The following is a 12,221-nucleotide window of genomic DNA, read 5'->3' as shown; positions in this document are numbered from 1 at the left end:
AAATGTTTCATACTGGGGCCCTAAACTAGTCAAAAGACAGAAAACCTTTTCTTCGTCTGGAACTGTTTTCCCAATTGCAGCAAGACTGTCGCAGACTTCCTTGAATAGCCGAAGATGCTCTGTAATTGTTTTACTCTCATCTTTCCGAAAGTAAGTCAATTGTTGGCGTAATGTGAATTCCCTCTCCTGTGAGTCCTGTGCATAGGCGTCTTTTAAAGCGCTCCATACCGCATGAACAGTATCCAGGCCGATGACAAGTCCAAGAGATTCCTCACTTAGTGTTCCACAAATCCACCCTCGAAGCAATCTGTCAGACTTTTGCCATGCCTTAAACTCATCAGAGAGCTGTGGTTGGTAATTTTCAGGAGTAGGTGTTGGAGGAGTAGCGAATTTCTGAGATGCAGGATACCCTGTCACAAGATGATCGGATAATTCCTGGCTCTCAGCTAAACTCAATACTTGTTCTCTCCATAATGGATAATTTGATTGTTTGAGTTTTAATGTAACGAAATTAGCTACATTTAATGAGATAGAAGCCATGATAACGGATTGAACCTGCTCTGATACCAAGAAGAAAATAAAGGTTTGAATAAAACGAAGAAGAAGAAAATAAAGGTTTGAATAAAATGAATGCTTATATTATTTTCTTAATGTTTTCCTTTTGATACAGAAATGAGCTCTAGCCTAAGTTTAAATAAACTAGGCTTCCAACAACTATTCAAAACGTAAGGCAATAATCACGGACTGCAACTGACTATATTTACGTAAGCTAGCTAATTACTCAAAGAACCCTTATCACTAAATCATCCAAATATATTTACATCAAAAAAATACTCTAGCCTCAACTAACCAACCTTATTACTCCAGGGGAATAAAACTAAACAACCTTATCACTCCACCTTATCACATCACTCCACCTTATCACTCCACAACATATTCGTTATTACTCTACTTTTCTTTTAAATAGATACCACACCTTTACACATTTATTTCTTTTTTAATAGGAAAATAATTATATGGAGGAAAAAATAGCTGCTGCGGAAAAGAAAAAGGATACAAAAGTGGAACATCGTTAGCTGCAAGTGCTGGTAAAACTGCAAACATAGAACAGTACAAACACAGGTAGAGATAATCAAAGTGGGAAGGAAAAAAACATGCAGATCATAGGATATGGAAAATTTTTTTTGGTGATTTTGGTTCAAATCGAAAAAATTGATCAAATCAAATTAATTTGAAATTTTAGTTTGATTTTTTATTCATTTCAGTTTGATTTGATTTTCAGTTTTAAAAATTTTAATTATTTCGGTTCGATTCAATTTTAATTAGAAAAAAATAGAAAAATCGAATCGAAATTATTAGTAATAATGATATATTATTTTTGATAATATAGAGAGATTAGACTATAATTAGAGTTGAAATATTTCAATTAAATTTTAAAATATTAAAAATAAAATTTAAAAATAAAAAATCTATTAAAAATTCAATCCATCAAATCGAATCAAATCATATCAATTTGATTTGATTTAATTTCTATTTAAAATCAATTCAGCTCGATCTTTATAAATATTAAATTTTAATTTTCAATTTATTCAGTTTGATTTTAAATCAAATCAGTCGAATGCTTACCCCTAAAATTTATCATGAATTCAAGACATATATATAATAAGATAAGAATAATTGGGCAATTTCAATATATTTTTCATTGAAGCAAGTGGATATATATATTTTTCCATTGAAGCAAGTGGATATATATACAGATTATAAGGTTTTGTTAAGGTCAACTCCTAATAATCCTCTATCAATCAATTAATCTATGATTATGTAATCTCCTATAATTATGTACAGATTATATTCACGCTCTAACACTTCCCCTCAAGTTGGATCATATATATTTATCATGTCCAACTTGTTAGAAAGATATTCTATTCGAGGCCCATTTAAAGTTTCAATGAGTAGATCACCTAGTTGCTCTCCTATTTTCAAATAACTAGTGGGGATTAAATTTTCTTAAATATTTTCACGGATGAAATGACAATCAATTTCAATATGCTTAGTCCGTTCATGGTATAATGGATTGGAAGCAATGTGAAGAGCAGCCTGATTATCACACCAAAGTTTCGCGAGTGACGCAACATCCATATCAACTTCCTTCAGCAGATGATTTATCCACAGAATCTCACAAGTGGATTGAGTCACGGCCCTGTATTTTGACTCGGCACTGGATACCACATTTTGCTTTTTACTTTTCCAAGACACTAGGTTTCCTCCAACAAATATACAGTTGTAACGACCTGGAAATCGGACCGCGATCGGCGCTAGGATCCAGATCGACTTAAGGTCGCCGGGACCCGTAGCAAGCCTAACATACATCCTGCACAACTGGTATAATCCCGTACATGATCAAACATAACATAAAACTTTAAACTTTTCCTTTCATTTTCCAAGCTTAACTTGTGCATGCACAATAACTGTAAACATAAAACCCCTTACTGGAACCCTCATCAAATGCTCCAGTTGGGTCAACATATCATACGTCAAGCTTGGTTCAACAAATCTCATCATAAAACATACATAAAGATCATGTGTCAAAAGGGATTAACCATACATGACTAGGGCAAAGCACAACTCTAACCATGACATGTCATTACATATCCTTACATTACAATACATACACTACAAAAAACGGGGTATCAGTGACGGATTTTTCCGTCGCTGAAAGTAAAAAATCCGTCGCTGAAACTTTCAGCGACGGATTTGCGACGGACTCAAGTCCGTCGCTTAAAGTCATGTCGCTAATTTTTCCGACGGATTGGGCGTCCGTCGGAAATATTAGCGACGGATTTCCAACGGATCTTAACTCTGTCGGAAAAATTTGCGACGGATGCTCCGACGGATAATTCCGTCGGAAAGTTTTAGCGACGAGTTTTTTCGTCGCTAAATCCGTCGGAATATCTAAATTCATCCAGTAATAATCCGTCGCTAATCTGTCAGAAATCATTAGCGACGGAAATTTTCCGTCGGAAATCCGTCGGAAATTTTAAAACATTTTAATAAATATTCTTTTGAATCCGTCGCTAGTCCGTTAAAATTCGATCACAAAAAAAAATTCTTACATTTATTTAGATATTTCCTGTATAATTAAATAATTTATAATTAAGAATCACATTGAATATAAATCAAATATTTCATAATACTTAACAATATTCATAAAATTTAAAATAAATCTATAATATTTAACAATATTCATAAAATTTAAAATAAATTCATAATACTTTACAATGTTCATAAAATTAAAAAGAAATCCATAATACTTAACAATATTTATAAAATTTAAAACTAATCTATGAATTTGTTGAACCATCTGAATCTGCAGTTGTGTTATGCGGTGAAGATATATTTTTGTTCTTCAATGATTTCATCTGATCTTTTATCTGTTTTTCTATCTGCACTCGCATTTGCTCTTGCATTTGCTCTTGCATTTGCTCCATGTCTTGTTTCATTTTGATTCGGTTTTGCTCTAATATTTGTTCAACCTCCTCTAAAGAAAACATAGTTTGAGAAGGTCCTCCAGGATGAGCTGATGTGCATGAGAAAGATGTAGTTGGAGTTCCTGATTTCGCAATATCAGAGGATCCAAAACCATAAACTCTTCCTTTGCTACTTCCAGAAATTTCAATCCACTTATTCAAATCAAAAGCAGACGGACTCTCACAATTGTCATTCACATTTTCAGCAATTGCACTCAAATAAGCTCCCTAAGTAAAAAAAGAAAACATAATAAACATTTCATGAATCATACACAACTAATGATAACATAACAATTAAAAAAATAATGTGATAACATTAAATAAGCAAAAAGTAACTTACATCAACTCGTCGTGATTTTCCATCAATGTAAACACCTTCACTCCCCTTTTTTGTGTGAGTTGCACGAAATAGTTCAAGTTGAGTTGGTTGTCTACCCAACTTCTTTGCCTACAAAAAAGAAATAGTCACACAACACAAGATGCACGAATAATTTCTAGCCATCTATATAAAAATAGAATTGTATAAATAAAAGTAAAAAATAAAAGAGTTATACCAATCTATTCTCATGAACCTCCAATTTTATTGAACCACCAGAGTGTTTCGTAATAGTCCCATCTTTTTCTATGTTTCTATTTGCTTTACCAGCTTCTGATTTCTTTCTCCACTCTGGTGTACTCCAATAAGCAACAAGTTCATTCCATATCTCTGCCTCCATCCAATCTGGTCCTAAATTGTATAGATAAGCAACATCTGTCTTCTTGTGCTTGCGCAACAATTCGCTCCTAACTCTATTAAGAATGTCTCGCAGTCTTTCCTTACCTACCTTTTCCCAAGCAATTCGAACCATACCTTCTTCACTCTCATCCCATGTATATCGACTCTACAAATAACAATCAGTGTTATGTAAATTTAAAAAGCTTAAAATGCATATTATAAATTTTAGAATATAAGTTGTATTTACCCGAAAAAGTCCGAAGAGCTCGTCTTTTGTCTTTAAAGGTATTTCTGACCAAGTTTTCCATGGAGCAGTGTAGCGCATCTTAATGTCATTAGTGATTGATCTAGGAACTGTGGAATCTAAAAAACTGCAATATTTTTATATATAATGAGTAGTTGTAAGTAATAATACATATTAAATCAATAGCAAAAAGTTGTATATGACTTACACATTTCCTTTCAATCTAATCAATTGTCGATCAGAAGGGTTTGATGGGATAGGATGTCCCAAGTTCGGACCTCTAGTTCGAACTGATGATGATGAGGATGCGTTTGTTTGCCCTCCTAATGCTTGTGGAGTGTGCTCCAGTGTTTCCTCCTGCACCTGTACTGCCTCATCTGTTTCATTCATTGAGAGTTGCTGGCTATGTCCTCTACCTCTAGATGATACTGCTCTTCGAGGCATCTAAAAAAATAATTGTCCATTAGTTTCAATTAACAATAAAGACAAACAATATATAAAACCTTAATCAATATACAAATTCAACTCTAATTATATATTAATTTAAGAAATCAAACACACTAATCAATTTAACAATGCATATCATAGTAGAGTTGAATAAAGGCATGTAAAGTACACCGACAAAGCCAAACTATACATATCAAAAGTTATGAAAATGAGTTATAAAAAAAATTGAATAATTTTTCATACAAATGTTTACAATAATTAAAAAAACATTAGAAAAGGAATATGTAAAACAAACAATACCTTTTCTTTTAAAGACCTATTAAGTTTTTTTCATGATTATAGTATTTTTTAAATTAAGCTATATTATTGTGTTGATTTAGTATTTTTTAGAAAATTTAAAATATTATTTTAGAAAAGGACCATTACTATTTATTTTATCTATTTGATTAAGACTTTAAGTATTTTATGTATTTGATTAAGACTTTATTTTATTTATTTGATTAAGACATTATTATTTAAAATTTCCAATTAAATTATAAATAATAATTAATTAAATAATTTACTAATTATCTGAAATATTAATTATTAAATTACTGTCTATTTATCTATAAAATTTCATGGTTATTTTTTTTTTTATTTTTTTGAGTATTTAACATGTTACCTTAAACTATTTTATCCTATATTTATCACAATTATATACTAATTGTTTTAATATTTTTTATAATTATTTTAAAATTTCATAATATAATTTTATAAAAAATAAGATTTTGAATCAAAGAAATAAAATTTCCAACACATATAGTTTTTTCAACTTCTAATTATAAAAATTAAAGCAAATTAATTTATTAATAAGTTTTAATTTAATATATTAAAATAAAATAAATTTAAAAAAAAAATTCAAGCTTGCTGCAGCAAGCATGCTGCAGCAGCAAGCATGCTGCTGCGGCAGCAAGCTGTGCAGCAGCATGCATGCTGCTGCGGCAGCAAGCTGCTGCGGCAGCATGCATGCTGCTGCGGCAGCAAGCTGCTGCGGCAGCAAGCTGCTGCGGCAGCAAGCTGCTGCGGCAGCAAGCTGCTGCTGCGGCAGCAAGCTGCTGCGGCAGCAGCTCGCAGTAGATTAAAATAAGTACCTGGCAGCAGGCGAGCGGCGAGCGGCGGGCGGCGAGCGGCGAGCGGCGGCGGCGAGCGCGGCAAAGAGAAAGTTGTCGGGGAGAGGAGAAAAGAGCAGAGGAGTGAAAGAGGGGCTGCTAAAATCAAAAGAGGTATAAGGAAATTATTAGGGTTTTTTTGCTTTTATATTGTTTTTTTTTCTGACGGATTAGCGACGGAATAAATTCCGTCGCTAATATTTTAAAAATCCGTCGCAAATCCGTCGCTAATCCGTCAGAAAATTAAACATAAAGTATTTGTCGCTGATCCGTCGCTAATTCCGTCGCTAAATTTTTTTTTTCCGACGGAAGTTACTTCCGTCGCTAAATCCGTCACTGATACCTTGTTTTTTTGTAGTGATACTTTTACATCATTACATAACTTTACATTACATCATGTCCACTACTATTCTATTACATAACATAACCATAGCCGTAACCTGCCGACCTCCTGAACTATCTCTGACCCTGCAAACCTGGGGTTAGGGGAAAGGGGTGAGCTATAAAGCCTAGTGAGCAGAACTATATAAGGAAAACATTTAAACATATGCCATCATGAAATGCATCACATCACAAACAATACACATCAAGGATGAACTTGTCACCAATAGCCCTCTACGTATCTCATATCATAACATGTCCAACTATGCCAGGGGCGATACGGCCACACCTGGTCTTCTCTTACATAGCTCATATCATAACATATCCGACTATGCCAGGGGCGATACGGCTACGCCTGGTCTTCTCTTACATATAACCTATTGCCAGGGGCGATACGGCCACGCCTGGTCTTTCCATCTCATGTCATATCATATCATATCATATCGTACAGAGGGCTAGAGGATCATTCAATATTCATCAACATCATCATCATCGTATTATGCAATGCATCATATTCGTGAATTCTAATGCAAACAACCTATTACATAACATGGTATTCATGATGCATGAACATGCTTAAAACATTTAATTTATTTTTTAAACATAAAGTTCAGTTCTACTCACCTCTGGCTACCTTTGGACTAACTCTGAAGCAGCTAACACTGCTGAACACCTCGGTTCCTCAGGTCCAATCCTACACAGGTGGACTCAAATGAGGGACCAAACATACTCTAACAGGACTCTAAACAACTCCCCAAAAACCCCCTAAAATATCATAAAATAATCATGCAAAACAAGCAAAGGAAGGCTGGACAAGGCACCTTCGACGGCACATTCGGCTGCCGAATGCTCCCACAGATCCGAAAGTCAGGCACTTTCGGAGGCAGGTTCGGCGGCCAAAAGTCTCTTCCAGAGACGAAAGCCAGGCACTTTCGGGGGCAAGGTTAGGCGGCCGAAAGTCCCTTCCAGAGCCGAAAGTCCATTTTCGGGGGCAAGGTTAGGTGGCCAAAGATTGCTTCCACAGGCAGGTTCGAAAGCCGAAACTACCTTCGGCGGCCGAACCTGGGTTCCCCAGCAAGGTAGAACCCGTTTCCGCCTCATGCAATCCGCCTCCAAAACCTTCCACACTCACATCCAACACTTCCAAAACATGCACAACTCATACAACAAGCATATAGGGGTCTCAAACTAGCTTAAACCCTAACAAACATCTCATTAAACATGCATTAACATACTTTTATCATAAAGGGTATCAAAACCCAAACATGCACATCCATACAACTCATGCATTCCTAGCCCTTAACCCTTCATAAAACTCACTTAAAACATCATAAGGATAAAGATCTACACTTACCTCTTAAAGATCAAGGTTTGGTGCGACCCAAGCTTGAAGGTATGGAGAGTCCAAGCTCCAAAAGTCTCCAAGCTCTCAAAACCTTGATCAAAGCTTAAAACTCTTCAAAGCAAAGATAAAACTCATGAAAACTTGAGGGATTTGAAGAAAAAGCATAAAAACAATCAAAGGAGAGCATGAACTCACCTATGCCCGAAGAGAGAGAGGAAACTCGCCCATTTTCAGAACAAAGGGCCTTTTATAGGTGGCCGGCCAAACCTCCTTCGGCGGCCAAAGCTGCTTCCAAAACTTCACCACGTTCGGTGGCCGAACTTGGGGTTCGACGGCCGAAAAAGAAAGCCACATTCGGAAGCCTAACGTGCCTCCTAAACAGCCCCATGTTCGGCGGCCGAACTTGGGTTCTTCCCTCCTTGGTCTTTTCTTTCAAAACTCAATTTCTTTCTCATTGAAAACCTTCAAAACACTTAAAAACATTTTAGAAAACCTTTATTTTACCCTTCTAGAAGGCTCCGACATCCGAGATTTCTGGATTCCAACGGAGATTCCGCCAGAAAGTTGAAATTCCGATGCCGGGGTCTAGCCGGGTATTATATTCTCCCCCTCTTAAGAACATTCGTCCCCGAATGTTCCTCAACTAGCACATGCATACACATAATATAACATAAACATATAAACACATAAAAAAAGAAACACGGTACCACTGGAGTAAGAACCCCCGGTCTCCCAGGCGTACTCCTCATACTAAGGTGATTCCAAGGGACTTTCACCATCGGAATTTCCTTGTTCCTGTACCTTCTGACTTGTGTGTCTACGATCCATACTAGCTGCTCAACATAGGTGAGATCCCCTTGAGATTCTCACCTCTGGTCCTTTAAGAACCTCACTCGGATCCGACACGAACTCACATCTCATGGAAACATGGAAAAACGGATGGATCTCCTCCACGGAAGTAGGCAAATCTAACTCGTGGGATACATTCCCAATCCTTTGCAGGATTTCAAAGGGTCCGATGTATCTTAGAGTTAGTTTACCCTTTTTCCCATAACAAATCACCCTCTCCTAGGAGACACCTCTTGCAATACCCAACCTTCTCCTGAACCTCAACATGCTTCTGTTGCGCACTCTAATAAAACTCTTCTCCCTTCTGAAACTTTACATGCTTCCTGCGGACAGCTACATAACTCTTCTGCTGACTCACAGTAGTTTTACTTCTTTCTCTAACCACAGGCCTTCTCTCTACTGTAATATGGGATAAACTCCCGAGTGATCTCCGGCTGAGGACATCTAACCTAACATTTGCCTCACCCGGATGATATTGGATCTTGCAATCATAGTCACTAAGTAGTTTCACCCATCTTCTCTGCCTTAGGTTCAACTCTTGCTGACTCAAGATGTACTGCAAACTTTTATGATCTGTAAAGATCTCACATTTTACCCCATGAAGGTAATGCCTCCACATCTTGAGCGCAAAGATCACGGCTGCCATCTCTAGATCGTGTGTAGGGTAATTCAACTCATACTTCTTCAGCTACCTAGAAACATAAGCAATTACCCTGCCATTTACATTAACACACAATGTAGCCCTACAAGGGACGCATCACAGAACACTGTGAAATCTTCATTACTGGTAGGCAAAGCTACCACCAGTGCTGACGTCAACCTTTTCTTCAGCTCTTCAAAACTCTTTTCACACTGGTCAGACCACACAACCTCTGGTCCTTCTTGGTCAATATGGTCATAGGAGCCGCAACTCTGGGAAAGTTCTAGATGAGCCTCCAGTAGTTAACTTGCCCAACCCAAAAAGCTCTTAATCCACATTACGGTAGTGGGTCTGAGCTAGTTAGCTACAGCTTCAACTTTCTTGGGATCTACCTCAAAACCCTTTTTTTGACATATCGTGACCCAAGAAAGATATACTCCTTAACCAGAACTCACATTTGGAGAACTGGGCATCCAAGCCATATTCTCTCAGGGTCTGCAACACTGTCCTCAGATAATGGGCATGCTCCTCTGCGTTCTGGAATACACCAAGATATCGTCAATGAAGACAATAACAAAGTGGTCCAGAAACCGACTAAAACTCTACTCATGAGGTCCATGAATGCTGCAGGGTCATTGACTAACCCGAACGGCATCACTAAGAACTCATAGTGCCCACATCTGGTCCTGAACGCCGTCTTGGCACATCTTCTCCCTTGGTTCTTAACTGGTGATACCCGGATTTCATATCTATCTTAACAACCGGCTCCTGCTAGCTGGTCTAAAATAGATCGTCGACCCTAGGTAACAGGTACTTGCTCTTAGTAGTGACTTTGTTCAACGACTTGTAGTTGATACAAAGTCTTAAGGATTCATCCTTTATTCTCATAAACAACTCTAGAGCACCCCAAGATGAGGTACCCGGTCGGATGAAACCCTTGTCTACCAACTCTTACAACTTCTCTTCAACTTCTTTAACCCTGCAGGTGCCATCCTGTAGGGAGGGGTAGAGACGGGTCTGGTTCCCATTATCACTTTAATTTCAAACTCTATCTCCCTAGCAGGTGGTAAACCTGGCAGCTTGTCTGTAAAAACATCTAAGAACTCTCTGACTACGGGCACTGAGGCGGGCTCCCTGACCTGACTACTATGCTCTCTAACATGAGCAAGAAACCCCTGACAACCTCTCCTGAACATCTCACGAGCCTGTAGGGCTGATAACAACCCTCTACTTATCTCTACTCTGTCCCCACTAAGGACTACCTCTGATCCACCCTGAACTCTGTACCTGACTACCTCGTCTCTGCTATCCAAGGTAGCACTACGAGCAGAAAGCCAGTCCATCCCTAGAATGACATCAGAATCAGTCAAATCTAGAACCACAAGATCGGCTGGAAGGCATCTACTCACAACATACTCTGAACTATATCGGCAGACTGACTCTGCCACCAATGGATCACACTTGGGTCCACTGACCCAAAGGAGACACTCTAACCCAGAAGCTATCCAACCCACTCTATCTATGGCTCTCGAAGCAACAAGGAAAGAGAAACACATCAGGGTTCATTAAAGCATACACATCAGAACATACAGAAGTGAGATTACCTGTCATCACCATTTCCGATGTGTCAGCCTCTTGCTGGGTCATGGAGAAAATCCGAGCTGGAGCTGATGGACCTTCTTCGTGGGAACCTACTGAAGAAGGAGCTATCCCTCTCCCTCTGCCTCGACCACTGCCCTGAAACATGGCTGGAGCTACTGGTGGAGCCATACTGTTTGAAGCTGTCTGCTGGGATTGTGTCACCAAGGTCGCAGTGGGACACTCACGTGCCATGTGCCCCTCCTGTCCGCACCTGAAACATGCTATTGTCCCAATCCGACAGACTCCTTTGTGCAGTCTACCGCACCTCGTACATCTGGAGCCATCCGAACCGGAGCTCGAGCCATCACCTATTCCCAGACCAGACTTTAATCGGTTCCAGAACTTGTTCTTCTTCGACCTTCTGAGGCCTCTGTCACCCTTTTTACTCTTCATCATGTAGTATCGTTCAGAGGGAGAGATTAACATCACTGTCCCCAGGACTTTGGAACCCGAAGACTGTGCCCCAGACTGCTTAACTATTCCCTGAATAATGGCACTAACCTCCATCTTCGGGCCATATCCACTATAGCATGGAAACTCTCCTCTCTCTGCTAATTGGATCAAAGAGGAATACCTGGAGTGGAGTCTCATGGTTACCTCCTTGCTTTCTTTTGATCCGTATCACAAGCTTGCCCCACATACGGCAACAACTCTAAAAACTTATCTGTAAACTCATCAACACTCATCTCTTCCGTCTGCCTCAGTTGCTCAAACTCAATCATCTTAAGCTCCCTTGAACTGTCTGAGAACGCCCATCCTGCAAACTCATTGACAAACTGCTCCCAGGATAAGCTCTCCAACCGTGGTCCACATAGTTTTTGAACCATTCCCTTGCCTTCTTACATTTCAATGTGAAACTTGCCATCTGAATGGCTCTACTGTCACTTGCTCCCAACTCATCAGTTATCATCTTTACCGTTCTGAGATACTCTCAAAGGGTCATCACCTGTTTCAAACTTGGGGGCATCCAACTTTAGGTAATCCGTCATCTTTACCTTACCCCAACTGATGAGCTAGGTTTGGGTCTGGACATCAGGAACTATTGGTTCTGCTGGCAGTGGAGGATGTGCAGCATTCCCTGGGTTAGGGTTTCTAATCTTCCTTTCCTTTCCCTTTAGAGTTTCCACTCTTCCTTCCACTTCTTCTTCATGGAAAATAAACAAATAAATAATATTATACATATTTTTCATAATATCACATAAAAATTATAAGAAATTTTTATACATCAAAACCCCTAACATACCTTTAATTTCCAAACCCTTGGTTAATATTCACTCTCCCTCA

The sequence above is a fragment of the Manihot esculenta genome, chromosome 3 (assembly GCF_001659605.2).
Source record: "Manihot esculenta cultivar AM560-2 chromosome 3, M.esculenta_v8, whole genome shotgun sequence".
Lineage (NCBI taxonomy): Eukaryota > Viridiplantae > Streptophyta > Magnoliopsida > Malpighiales > Euphorbiaceae > Manihot > Manihot esculenta.
Note: the sequence above shows the minus strand (reverse complement) of the source record.